Source organism: Lissotriton helveticus, chromosome 7 (genome assembly GCF_964261635.1).
Source record: "Lissotriton helveticus chromosome 7, aLisHel1.1, whole genome shotgun sequence".
In the NCBI taxonomy this organism is placed as follows: domain Eukaryota; kingdom Metazoa; phylum Chordata; class Amphibia; order Caudata; family Salamandridae; genus Lissotriton; species Lissotriton helveticus.
Genome location: NC_136068.1, coordinates 592,103,643 through 592,117,518, shown reverse-complemented (window position 1 = coordinate 592,117,518; position 13,876 = coordinate 592,103,643).

The window sequence follows — 13,876 nt, the reverse complement described above, 5'->3', positions numbered from 1 at the left end:
CCCCTTCAAATGCACACCCTCACTCACCCTCACTCACCCTCAACCCCTCACTCACACTCAACACCTCACCCTCAACACCTCACCCACCCTCACCCTCAGTCAGCCTGAACATCACTCACCCTCAACTCCTCACTCACCCTCAACACCTCACTCACCCTCAACACCTGACTCACCATCACTCACACTCATCCTCACTCACACTCAACACCTCACCCTCACTGACACTCACTCACACTCAATCACTCTCACCCTCACTCACCCGCAACGCCTCGCCCTCAACGCCTCACCCTCAAATCCTCACTCACCCTCACTCTCATTCATCCTCAATCACCCTCAACACCACACACTCACTCACCCTCACTCACCCTCAACACCTCACCCTCACTCACTCACCCTCAACTCCTCACTCACCCTCACTCTCACTCATCCTCACTCAACCACCCTCAACTTCACTCACCCTCAACGCCTCACCCAACACCTCACCTCACTCACCCACAAAACATCAGCCTCAACACCTCACCCTCAATCACTCACCCTCAACCATTCACCCACACTCACCCTCCCTCACCCTCAATTCCTCACCCACACCCTCAACACTTCACCCTAAACACCTCACTCATCCTCAACGCCTCCCCCTCCCCCTCACTCACCCTCACCCTCACTCACCCTCAACACCTCACCATCACTAACACTCAACACCTCACCCTCACTAACTCTCAATCCCTCAATCACCCTTCCCCTCACTCACCCTCAATACCTCACCCTCACTAACACTGAAACAATCAATCACCCTCACTCTTACTCTCACTCACACTCTACACCTCAGCCTCACGCTCACTCACTCACCCTCAACACCTCACCCTCACCCCCTCATCACCTCACCCCCTCACCCTCACTCGCCCTCACACTCAAACTCTCACCCTCAACACCTCACACCCTCACCCTCAACTCCTCACCCTCAACACCTCAACCTCACTCACTCTCAAAACCTCACCCTCACTCACTCACCCTCAACACCTCACCCTCACTCACTCACACTCAATCACCCTCAACACCTCACCCTCAACACCTCACCCTCAACACCTCACCCTCAACACCTCACCCTCAACACCTCACCCTCAACACCTCACCCTCACTCACTCTCACTCACCCTCACCCTCACTCACCCTCACTCACCCTCACTCACACTCACTCACACTCAGTCACCCTCACTCACACTCAGTCACCCTCACTCACCCTCACTCACCCTCACTCACCCTCAACCCCTCACTCACCCTCACTCATCCTCACTCACCCTCAACATCTCACCCTCACCCTCACCCACCCTCAACCCCTCACCCTAACTCACAATAACCCTCCCTCACCCTCACCCTCACTCACTCTCACTCTCACTCACACTCAACTCCTCACTCACCCCCACCCTCACTCACCCTCAACACCTCACCCTCACACAGTGCAATAGGTCTCACAGGATTTTTAGTTAAAGCTTTTACAATTGTTTATTGCTTTTTTGATTTGTAATTCTTTAGCATTGGCTACAAAAAATAAAAATGCAAAAGATTTACAACAAAAAACCCATAAACAATTCTAAATGCACTAACTCTAATGCTGCGAGACCTATTGCATTTCCAATGCTTGTTTAAACATGGCCACATTTATAATGTAAAATACTTCACTTACAACACTTCTAACAGTTGATCCACTAAGTAACTAAGATTTTAAACTTGTAGCACAGAAACGTCTTCCTTCCTTTGTTGCAAGGCTGTGCTTTGCAAGCGTTCGGCACCGCGCCGCCTGCCTCCCAGACTTCAGAAACTTGTCTTTCATGGGAAAATGCAGCGAGTGTAGCTGTTCGCCATAAATTATTCGGTTGACAAAGCCCTCTGTGCCTTCAGCTCTTTAAAAGTGTAAAAACACATTCTGGTCACGTGAGAAAGCATTGGCTCCTCTCTGAATTTCTCATCAGCTGCAAGCTGTATGTTCCAAGTTACTAATGTGCTTCTCACTCTGTGTATGGATTTTGTCATTTAATTTAAACATATACCTACCTAACAAATACATAATTGTTCTTGGGTCCACTCCTGACTATTAGGTAGGCTGAAATCCATGCGGAGATTCCCAGTCGCTGGAAATACCGTTACCGGCCAGTATAGTATCTTTGCATGGATTCCCACCTATCACACATTGGATCCCTTAGAATGGGGAATAACTGTACAGACACTGAATTAGTGTGCGCAGTTCTGCACATCATTCCCTAGGGGTTTAACACTACTGCTTTGCATAGGTGGTAAATTGCTGAGAGGGGGAGGAACGGCGGACTGGAAGGGAAGGGGAAAGGAAGGGAATGGAAGGGTAAGGAAAGGGAAGTGAAGAGAAGGGAAAGGGAATGGAATGGAAGGGAAAGGGGAAATAAGTGAAGGTAAAGGAAAGGAAATGGAAGGGTAAGGGAAGTGAAGGGAAAGGGACAGAGAAGTGAAGGTGAACGGAATGGAAGGGAAGGGAAGTGAAGGTGAAGGGAAGTGAAGGGAAAGAGAAGGGAAAGGGAAAGGGAAGTGAATGTACAGGAAAGGGGGAAGGGAAGGGGAAAGGGAGGGTAAAGGGAAGGGAAGTGAAGTGAAGTGAAGTGAAGTGAAGTGAAGTGAAGTGAAGGGAAATATAAGGGAAGGGAAAGGGAGGGAAGGGAAGAGAAAGGGAAAGGTAAGGGGAAAAAGAAGGGAATGGAAGGGAAGTGGAGGGGAAGGGAAAGGGAAGTGAAATTAAGGTAAAGGGAAGGAAAGGGAAAGGGAAGGAAAGTGAAGTGAAGTGAAGGTAACGGGAAGGGAAGTGAAGAGGAAGGGAAGGGAATGAAAAGGAAAAGGGAAGAGAAGGGAAGGGAAGGAAAAGGGAAAGGGAAGGGTAAGGGAAAGGGAAAGGGAAATGAAATGAAGGTAGAGGGAAGGGAAGTGAATTGAAGTGAAGGAAAAGGGAAGGGAAAGGGAAAGGGAACGGAAGTGAAGGTAAAGGGAACGGAACGGAAGGGGAAAGGAAAGAGAAGTGAAGGTAAAGGGAAGGGAATGGTAAGGAAGGAAGGGAAAGGGAAAGGAAGGGAAAGGGAAGGGAAAGGGAAGGGAAGAACAGTGTTGATAAGGCATTCTCCCCCTTGCCCAAGAAAAGTTTCTCAGGAACCAGGGAACGAAGCTTGGCTGTGGTTGCAGCCAAAGCAACCAGCCGGAATTGCCGGCTGGTAACATCGGGCGTGATGTTCCTGTACACAGGAGGACTGGGTACAGAAATATTGGGCCTGTCTTGGTCTTGTGGAACAGAATTCCATACGGTACACCTGCACCCACTAACTCTTAATCAGGCCCTTTGTCTTTTTCACACATCTCGCTGCTCTGAGGGGTAATACCTCCATTCCAGGGATCTGTGTTTGACCCAGTAGTCAGTTTCAAATCCTGGCGGTTCCACTCAACCTTCTAACTCTGCCTTTCATCCTTCTGCAGTTGATAAAATGAGTACCATTGAGCTGGGTGACAATACACCAGGGCCTGTTGGCAAGAGCCCCAAGAGACTTCCTTCAGAGTGGCTATACACTGCAGAAATGCGCCTCTCATGAAAGGGCAGGTAGTGTAATGCATAAAAAAAGCATCATTGGAGCACTGATACCTCTGCATGGCAGGCACCCAAAGGCAAGTGCTCCAGTAGGGATGCGCTACGGGTCAGATTATCATTGGGAAACTGAATCCCTTCAATGCTGGCTCCTGAAGTAGGAGGTGTAATGGATGCATTTGGAATGTCTGAACCTTCTTGGAGTATTGGTCTCTAAATGGATATTTCCCACAAGAAAGTTTTCTTTGTTACTTTTTCATGGGGCTGGATCCGCATCTCAGAGATCATGCATGCACCAGCTCTTGTTTGACACCAGGCAGAGCTAAGCTCCCTGTAAGCTCCTCGCAATTGGCTCCACCTTTCATCTCCAAGAAGGTGTGGCTTATTGGACTATAGGGCTAACTGCATGAATGACAGTTCTGATGTTAATCAACTTTTATTCTGAATTTTGGGGATGTATGTCATCACAACGCATGCTTTTACTACGCATGCCTTTACAACGCAGGTTTTACAACGCAAGCCGTTACAGCGACTTGCGTTGGGGGGCGCTGGATAGTGGAATAGTTTAATTTACTATTCCAACTCCAGTCCCGTGGATAGTAGGGAAAGTTTTGGATAGTAAATTAAACTATTCCCTATCCTACAGCGCCCTCCAGCGCAAGTCGTTGTAATGACTTGCGTTGTAAATCCTGCGTTGTAATGGTAGTGCGTCGTAAAAGTTGCGTTGTGATGGATGTTTCCCTAATTCTGGTGATGAGGTCCATCTACCCCCGCCCCTTGTGTAAAAACAAGAATAGTGACCACTTTTGCAGACACTGCTGATGTTAATCACTTTTTTTTCCAGAACTCTGGTGGTGAGGTCCACCTACCGCCGCCCCTTGTGTAAAACCGAGAATATGAATCACTAGTGCAGACACTGCTGATCTTAATCACTTTTTTCAGGAGCTCTTGTGGTGAAGTCCACCTACCCGCATGTGTAAGAATAGCATCGACTAGTGTAGACACTGTTGATATCCGGTTACTTACTGTTAATCTTCATTACTCCGAATCCAGGTCTTCCTCATCACAGTCCTTACTGAATGAAAGAACTTCAGTTTCTACAGACATTGATTGCCCAGCCACCGTAAAGAATACACCTAAGATGGTGGCTGCCATCCCAGATACCACACAAAAGGCTCCCACTGACATCACGTACTACCATAATTAAGCACACCGTAATACACAGGAATCAAAATCATGACGGGGAGTTGGGAGGAAGGGTATCCAGGTAAGCATGGGCGGATCTAGCGGATCTCGCGTACGCGAAATTGCGGATTTACGGATTCGCAATCCGCGAAGATACGCGAACTCTAGCGGATTTGCGGATTTTCCCGGTTTTTGTGTTGGCGCGCGTTCGCGACGATTTTGGGACAAGTTCGCAATTGCGAACTTACTTTTCGGCTCGCAACGGCCGCGACTATGTTGTTTCTACGTCTGGTTTATCATCACAGGTTCACAGCACCCTCTGTTTCACCACTGCCACCCTCTGGGACACCCATGCCACCCTCTGGTACATCCTCACTGCCACCCATTAGGTTTATTTATCACTGTAGATTATGGTGGTTGAAAAAAGCAAGCACACCTGCCCTTCTTCAACTGCCATCAATTAATTTGTGGGTCATTAATGTGTCAGTAATTTTGAAAGTTCCAGTCTGGCTGGCACCTGCTTCCTTCCTTATCTGTAATTTGCTTTTTGTTGCAGTGAAATTTTTTTTCACAGGACCTTTATGGTCTACTTGTAGCTATTCTATGAGCCTGCTGTTTGGGTCATAGCAGGGTCATAGAATAGTTGCAAACTCTGGAGGGGCCCCTCAGGAAGCACTACCTTGAATGTTACTAATGTTAAGTTTGAACTTTTGCACCTGCTCATTGCTTTCAGTTTAGCTAAAATAGTTTTTTCTGCAATTTCGCGCGTTTTTTGGGGCGCGAATCCGTGCGAGATCGATTTCGGAAGCCGCGAATGCGTGCGAATACAAAATTGGTTTTTTTGCGACGTGTATGTTCGCGTGATCTTGCGCGTGTTCGCGAGGCGCTTCTAGCTATACGTTTGCCAAGTTACCCTATCGGTCGTACACGGGCGCGGCCATCTTGTTTGCGTGACGTAATTCCGTTTCCGGCCGCTATGTGTAATCTCGCAAAGTGTGCTGCTCGCTAGTTCAATTTCGCGCGTGCTCGCGAGGAAAATCTCGCGCGAACTTACCCACGCGGTCGTGAACGGGCGCGGCCATCTTGTTTCTCATTCATTGCTATGGTTCTGGGCATGCTTTCTCTATCCTCTCTCAATCTCTGCCATCCTTTGCTTGTTTGAAGTTTATTTGATCTAATTTTACTTATTATCTATCCCTCTATTTTTCTAGCTCTATATTTTTGTGTTTTCTGCTGCTTTTAGTTACTTTTAAACTACTTTTTTAAACTCTTTTCTTTTCTTCTTCACTATTCTATTTCTTGTTTATCATTTAACTGTATTTCTGCCCAGACCATGGTAAAGGGAGCCGGGAAGCACCCTGAGAAGGGGAAGGGTCCCGCACCCCGTGCCCAGCTCCCGTGCGGGCGTTTGAGGGGGGAGCAAGTGGTCCCGCGGGAGATCTTCAGCGCGGAGGAAGTGGCGGCACTCATCTTCCACGTCCAGCGCCGCCTCCCCAAGACGATCCTGGGAGGCGGCAAGATCGCGACTGGCTATGGCATCCGGGAGCGCCGCAAGCGGTGGGAGAAGGTGTGCCGGGCCATGTATAAGCTCTCTGGGGTCCGGCGCACATATAACCAGGCCACCCACCGCTGGACCGATGTCAAGGACCGGGAACGGGACTTGCTGGACGCGCTCGGCGTAGAGGTCCCCGGGCTTGGTGAGTAGTAGTAGCTATTCATTTACTACTCTGTTTTATCCGGCTCTGTTATTTGCAAATCTTTGTTCTTTACCAAGAGCAATAATGCTGCCGATTACATTGAGGTAAATTATATTTCAAAATCTTCTATGCATTTCAGGTGCACTGCTCTCCTTCTCAGTAGCCTTGCTTGCTACTATGCTTCTTTGTTTTGTATGTTGTGTTCAGAAGCATTTCATTGGCCTGAGAAATTATGTATGAGTGTAGTGTAAAGATAAGAACTGCGTAATGCTAGACACTAAGGGTCATATTTTCAATTACCGGCGCATCCCTGCAAAGTAGCAGGGATGCGGCAGTAATTGTGTGCCATGCCACCACCACCCATTGGCCCAAAACGTCACAGAAGCCTTACGCATCTGTGCCGTAAAGGCAGCGCATTGCTGGAGTTGCGTGCCAACGATGGCGCAGCTCCAGCAATGCTCTGGGGTACCCTATCTCCCCAATGCTGCATCAAGCCGTACGTCGGCTTCAAGCGCGCAGGGTTTGAGTCATGCATCATTGTCCTAAAAGTGACTGATTGACATCTTGTAGATTTCCCTCAGCCACTTTTAGGATTCGTTCCTGCGCAGGTACGCCCTCCCTTGCGCCGGAACGCCCCCTGATGGCGCAGGGCTTTACAACGTGATGCATCGCCCATATGCCCATATGTGTTTTTTTTTAATATATACGCCGCACCAACACCATGGCGAGTCTTTTGTTCTGCCGCTGCGTCACAAAAGGCACGCAACAATGGAGGAAAATGAGCCGCAAGGGACTTCTAAATCAGCCCCAACAGACTGAAGTCCAGTCCTTCCTTTAGACACATGGCTATAAGGAGAAATAGTGGCGGTGGTGGGTGGATTGATAGTTTGAGTATTCACTGATCTGCAAGCAGGATGGACTTTGTCTGTCACTTCGCATGCTGCGGACTGCTGCCTGCAGTGCCAGGCCTAGGCAAACCTCTTTAGTAGTCTGTTTATTGAGTTACATAGGAACTTTCTAAGTCAACGTTCCGCAAATCAGGCAATACGAATAACGTAGTATACCACATGAGATAGATCCCGTGGAATAGTTGTCTATCTATTTGCTATTTCTCCAAAATATTTTGTTATTGTTCTTTTGAAATGTTTGATTTGGTTGAAAAATCTCATCCATGTTTTCTGGTTTTTCTTTCTTTCATGTTGTACATCAGCTCCCCCCAAGGGCAAGAGGACACAGGAGGAGGGTGCTGAGGATGCAGGCCAGGATCGGGCAGGCGAGGGCTCCTTTGCTGGCCCCAGTAAGTTTACATTTTAATAAAGAGTACCTATTTTTTCCTAGCGTTCCTCATTCGATTTTTTCTAAATCGTCTTTGATCTTCTTGTAGACTGGATATAAATTCTTATCCTGCCTCGAATATGACTCCCTGTGGTATTACTAGACTATTCTTATTAGTCTGTCTGTGTAGCTAACTAAGATTGGACATTTGGCAATTCCATTGGACTCCCATTCTATTCAGCAATAGCTCTATGCACTGTCTCCTTACTGACTAGATAGTGTGGCAGAGTCATTCAGCTCCCGAAGTCACCGATTATTGATCCCCAATGATCTCTAGATTATCGTACGCAGGACAAGAGAGTACGGAGTCACAGCACAGTCAAGAAGTGTCAGAGGCACTCATGCTTGCAAAAATTCCAAAACCTTTAGCTCATCCACTCTAGTCTGGAGGAACAAAAACCACAGAGTCTATTTAAGTTTAAAAGCTTTATTAAAAGCAAACACATTTATTAAAATCTACTTTGTCATAAAACTATTTAACTGAAAACGGAAAAGTGGTTAGTGCTGACGATTAATTGGACACATTTCTTGTGGTCGAGCCGAGCTCTCACCTGGTTTGAACTTGATCCTGGTCGTGTTCTTAGGAGTCAAGCTTCTGTCTGTTAGGAGAAAAAGTGGTGCGTGTTAAAAATCAAAAGCAAGCATTCATCAGTTGTGCATAAAAGTGCAGCAAGACAACAGCCTTCCCTGGAAAATGGGACATTTTTACTTTGGAGTAGACAGTCACAAATTATTACATTGTATTCAGTTTTTTTAACATTTCTCCTAGACCAAATATTATATAGTAGTGAGTGGTGTATTCTAACATTCTTAAATGTACTTTGTAGGTGTAACATCTGGTGACGGGGCCAGCGCGGAGGTGGCTGTGTTGGGCGAGGACTCGGCGGACTCTGGGGAGGAGGCGGTGCAAGAGCCGGCGGACGGTCCTGTGGGGGTTCAAACGGTGGTGGCGGAAACAGGTAAGCTATATATTCCTTACTTATTGAGATTGAAGACTGCATAGTGTGCTTTCTGCACGGGTGTATTACAAATCAACCAGGTAGTAGCCTCCTCGAAATGTACTTCGACTTAGCTGTGAAGTTTTTGGTGAGAAGAATCCCAATAAGTTCTTAGACGAACGTGATGGATGGGATGAACGAAAAGCGAAAGAAGGGTGTAAGTAAGTGGGACGCGAACTTGTATGATGGCTGGCAAAGAAGAACGATATGTGTTTGCTTGGCCCCCGAGGTGGCTGGGAAGGAAAGAATATGGTATGGTGCATGGCTGGGTCAATGATGAAGCAAGGATGGGTGGAAGGACAGCAGCCTGGGTGGGTGAAACAGAAACTGTATGTGTGCGTATACTTTGACTGAATGGATGCCTGGAGCATGGTATTCTCTGACTCTTAGATAGCACATGTGTATCTAGAGAGAGTAGATGGTCGCCAGATGAAGTAAGTGTTACCTTGAAGAGCATGTACCACCGCACCCGCACGTCCGTTCCAGTGCAGGGAAGGCAAGGAAAAGAAATTGTAAATGTGTCCAATACTACTATGAATAGTAGCAGTACTTTGTATTGCGTCTGCAATCACAGCATATATCTGGTTATTACGGTGGACACTCCGTACCTCTCTTAATAACTTTAGTTTACTTGTAGTACGTCATTCATGTGTGGGTGTATCACTGTTCACTCAATATTAAGCAAAGCACCTAAAGTCATCCCATATGTCATCAAATACGTCCCATGTGAAGTGATAGATAATCAAATTAGTTAGCTTCTTCATTTTCCTTTTCTAGTACTCATTTGCACTGTAGGGTGAAAGGTAAATTAATTAAGCAGTAGCCCTTGTAACAGAGTATTCTCAGTGCCACCCGTAATAGAAAAGTAATAGCTTCACCACCTGCATGTACTGGACCGGTACAGTAACGCAAGTCTGTCTCACTCATCATGGTGTGCAACTTTTTTTCTCGGGTGCAAGTTCACTGTGCTGTCCATGTCATTCTGCCGGCTTGCATAAGATAACGTACCAATTTCCCTAAACAAGAGAGAAGAAGAAGAATAAGACTGGTGTACTGTCATAGTCGACTGTAATGGAAGTCCATAGTGGTCGTAGAATTTGTTCATTAAACTACCACTAATGTTAGAGCAAGGATGCAGAAGTGGGAGGTTACATAGATACTGTCCTCAATAGTTATGTACTGTGCTTTCAATTTGCTACTTGTACTGTGACCCAACTTTCGGCTCAATCACTTTGTGTTATTAATGCTAAGGAGCCTTGGTTACAGACTATGTCTTTCTTTCTTCATATAGTTACTCCTTCCAAATCAACAACACGGAGGGAGCAGGCTAGAATGGCCCGGCAACGGAGTCTGGAGGCCACTGTCGCCGAATATCGGCGGCTGGTGGCCCTGGAGGAGGAGGAGGACACGCAGTCGAGCGGGGCAACAACAACATCCTCGACTGTGACCACTGCATCCTCCTCCGTGACTAAGCCAGCGGGACCGAGCCGGGCTAACAAAGACAACCGCCACCGCCAAGCAACAGAAATACCAGCTGCCCCCCACAGGAGCTGCAAGGAACGCCAACGCCGCCTACGAGTCCGAATGTCCAACCTGGAGCAGGAGGTCCTGAAGTATAAGAACTTGGTTAAGGGCCTCCGCTCCGAGCTTGCCACCCTCCGCAAGGAGTATGATGCCCATGCCGCAAAATGCACCAGCACCAGCACCCTCCAGTAGTGGAGTGTCCCTTGCCCTTTTTTTATAGACTTTTGGGGGGTGGGATTTGGGAGTTGGGATCGTTTTGGGACGTTTCAAAGACAATCGTTGGGGTTAGGGTGGGTGAGGGAGATTATTTTGTTAGGGCTACATAAATATATTTTTAAACTTTATCTGACCATACCTGTTTTTTACTGCTTTTCAGTCTGGTGGGTGGGGGGCGGGGGTGTAACAGTAACTTTGTTTTCCTGAACAGTCGTAGGACTTTAGTAGTACAACCGTCAATCTCTTGTCTACTCCGAAATAATACTCCATTATACTACCTCCCACCAAACGCTTATCTTACCTGTAATTTGTGTTAGAAATTAGGGCTAGGCCCAGGGCTAGCTCCACGTGAAATGGGGATTAACGTTGTCAATCCTGGGCGGGTGACATTTCCTCATTGCGGTGGTACTAGTGGTGTGACACAGTGGCAGTTGCATGCCTATGGAAAAAAAGAAAACGAAACCTTGTTTGTCCTTACTGTAGCATTACAACGGTTACGGTACGATCGAGAATATAGCAGGTGACAGACAGAACAGTGCCATAATGTAGCCTAACAAATGGTAAAGTATTTGCTTGCAAGTATAACTAGTACTTGCGTTGAATTTATTTGACATTGGCTACTACTACTAGAAGATATAGTACTGAAGCTGAGTAAGTCTAGAAGATATCCTCGTATTCCTTCACCAGCCTGTTGCTATGACCTTATCCTCCCCAGCAAGTGTGTGGAATTATTGATGTCATTTTAGTCAGACATCAAGCAAAACAACACAGCCCGGGGGAAGAGGGTTAGGGTTTGTAAAATGGATGGGAATGGGGGTTTCTTTTTGGGTAGGTTTTGTTGAGAGAAGAAAAAAAAAGCAGAGCATGGACAAACAATAATTGAAGATAAAGACAATCTTTGGTTACAAAGTAAAGCTAAGCACATGCAGTCACACTCATAGAATAAAACAATGGATACTGTATCTGTATTGCGTATGTTGTTGGAGTTGTCCTTGAATTTGGTAAGTAAGTTGCATGCAGCAAACAATTCCTCTTATTGGCGGAACTCCTCCATTCCAGCTGACGCTTCGTCCATCAATGTTGGTGACCACTGACAGAAGACACCCTGTCCACTGCCTGCCTGGCGGATGTTGACTGAAACCCGGCCTGTAATTATTGAACGGAAAACAGGAAGTGCTATTACAATACCACTGATAAATAAATAAAAGGTATGTACGCTGTGTGGTTCAAAATGTGACACTTTGATTTCCCTAATAGACAGTACAATATTTTTGAAATTGCGTGCTCTGTCTGAGTCACCTTTTTAAGGATAAATAAGTATGGCCAAAATATTATAGCGGATCTTTCCCCTCAAGGTAGGTGTACTGTAAACTGTGTTTTAGAACAAAATTTGACCTTCCCAGCAATGCTCCCACCAAGACCCTTACTAAAGCCAGTCGCAAAAATGTAGAAGAACCCCAATCAGATCTCCAAAAACGATGCCTAGCAGAAAAATGGTTACAAAACGTACTTTGAAAGTAACAGTAGGCCCAAATACAGACCGTGGATTGTATTCAAACCACTTGCAAGCAAGCAAAAGTATCCATAGCCAGCATCGCTCCAACAGTGCTCTACAACACCAGAACTGCGTTGCAATAGAACCCCCCGAAACACATGCAATCCTGCTGCTAGGGCTAACCCTAACGAACCCTAACTTACAAAAAGTGCCAAAACTGGTGTTTCCTTCAGGATTTTGTCCAAAACACTTCTATCCGGTATTAGACCTTCCCAGGAATGCCCCAGGCAAGACCCGCCAACCCACCTGGAAAAAACCACCCGACAACACCCCCAAACAGCGAAAAAGCTAAATCTCATACTTACAATATCTCTCGGCCTTCGGTCCAAACACGGCGCTGTGCAGCTAGGTCATCATCATCATCAATCATCATAACTCCTGTTTTCCACCACGGATTTCCTGAAAAGCAAATGCAATCAAGATTAGATTGTCGCAGCAGTGCTTCGACAGAGACCCCGGCCGCAACCCACCCACGAACAGCAGGAAGCCCCCCAAAACGCTACATTGAGCAAGATGACAGAAGAAATAGCATAAAAAAGGCTGTTCCTTCAGGATTTTGTCCAAAACACTTCTATCCGGTATTAGACCTTCCCAGGAATGCCCCAGGCAAGACCCGTCAACCCACCCGGAAAAAAACACCCGACAACTCCCCCAAACAGCGAAAAAGCTCAATCTCATACTTACAATATATCTCGGCCTTCGGTCCAAACGCGGCGCTGTGCAGCTAGGTCATCATCATCATCAATCATCATAACTCCTGTTTTCCACCACGGATTTCCTGAAAAGCAAATGCAATCAAGATTAGATTGTCGCAGCAGTGCTTCGACAGAGACCCCGGCCGCAACCCACCCACGAACAGCAGGAAGCCCCCCAAAACGCTACATTGAGCAAGATGACAGAAGAAATAGCAAAAAAAAGGCTGTTCCTTCAGGATTTTGTCCAAAACACTTCTATCCGGTATTAGACCTTCCCAGGAATGCCCCAGGCAAGACCCGCAAACCCACCCGGAAAAAAACACCCGACAACACCCCCAAACAGCGAAAAAGCTCAATCTCATACTTACAATATCTCTCGGCCTTCGGTCCAAACGCGGCGCTGTGCAGCTAGGTCATCATCATCATCAATCATCATAACTCCTGTTTTCCACCACGGATTTCCTGAAAAGCAAATGCAATCAAGATTAGACTGTCGCAGCAGTGCTCCCAGACACCAAAAATTACCCACAAACACCCGGAACCCCGCCAAAGAGCACCTCAAAGGCAAGCAAGTCAGCAAAAACTGCAAGAAATTTCCACCTCATATTTGGTCCAAAACACTTTTGTCCATTATTAGAGCTTCACAGCAATGGGCCCAAATCCGTCAACTCACCCGCAAAGAAGTACAACACCCCCACAAGTGCTGAGTCTTTCTTCATTGGGCGTAATCCAGCACTCTGCTTTGAGGGAAATCGCATTCTGGAGGAGGAGGATAGAGGAGCATGTTCTTCAGAACTTGTGAACCTGAGGAATGTAGACTGCGGCACCTTCAAATCAATAAGCAAACAAGTGAAGACAGTTCTGATGATGGTCTTGTTTTTGGGATTAGGTGATTAAAGTTTGAATTAAATTAACTGTGCAAAACAAAGAAAGAGAGACACAAAGCACACAGGAATAAAAGTGAATAAGGACAAAAAAGAAAGTTCTTGATTGATTGTCTCATTTTCAGGGCTCGGTGTCAGGGAATAAGAACAAGATTTCGTCATCATACTCTGCGAATTCAGGCTGGATGAGGTCAGTGCC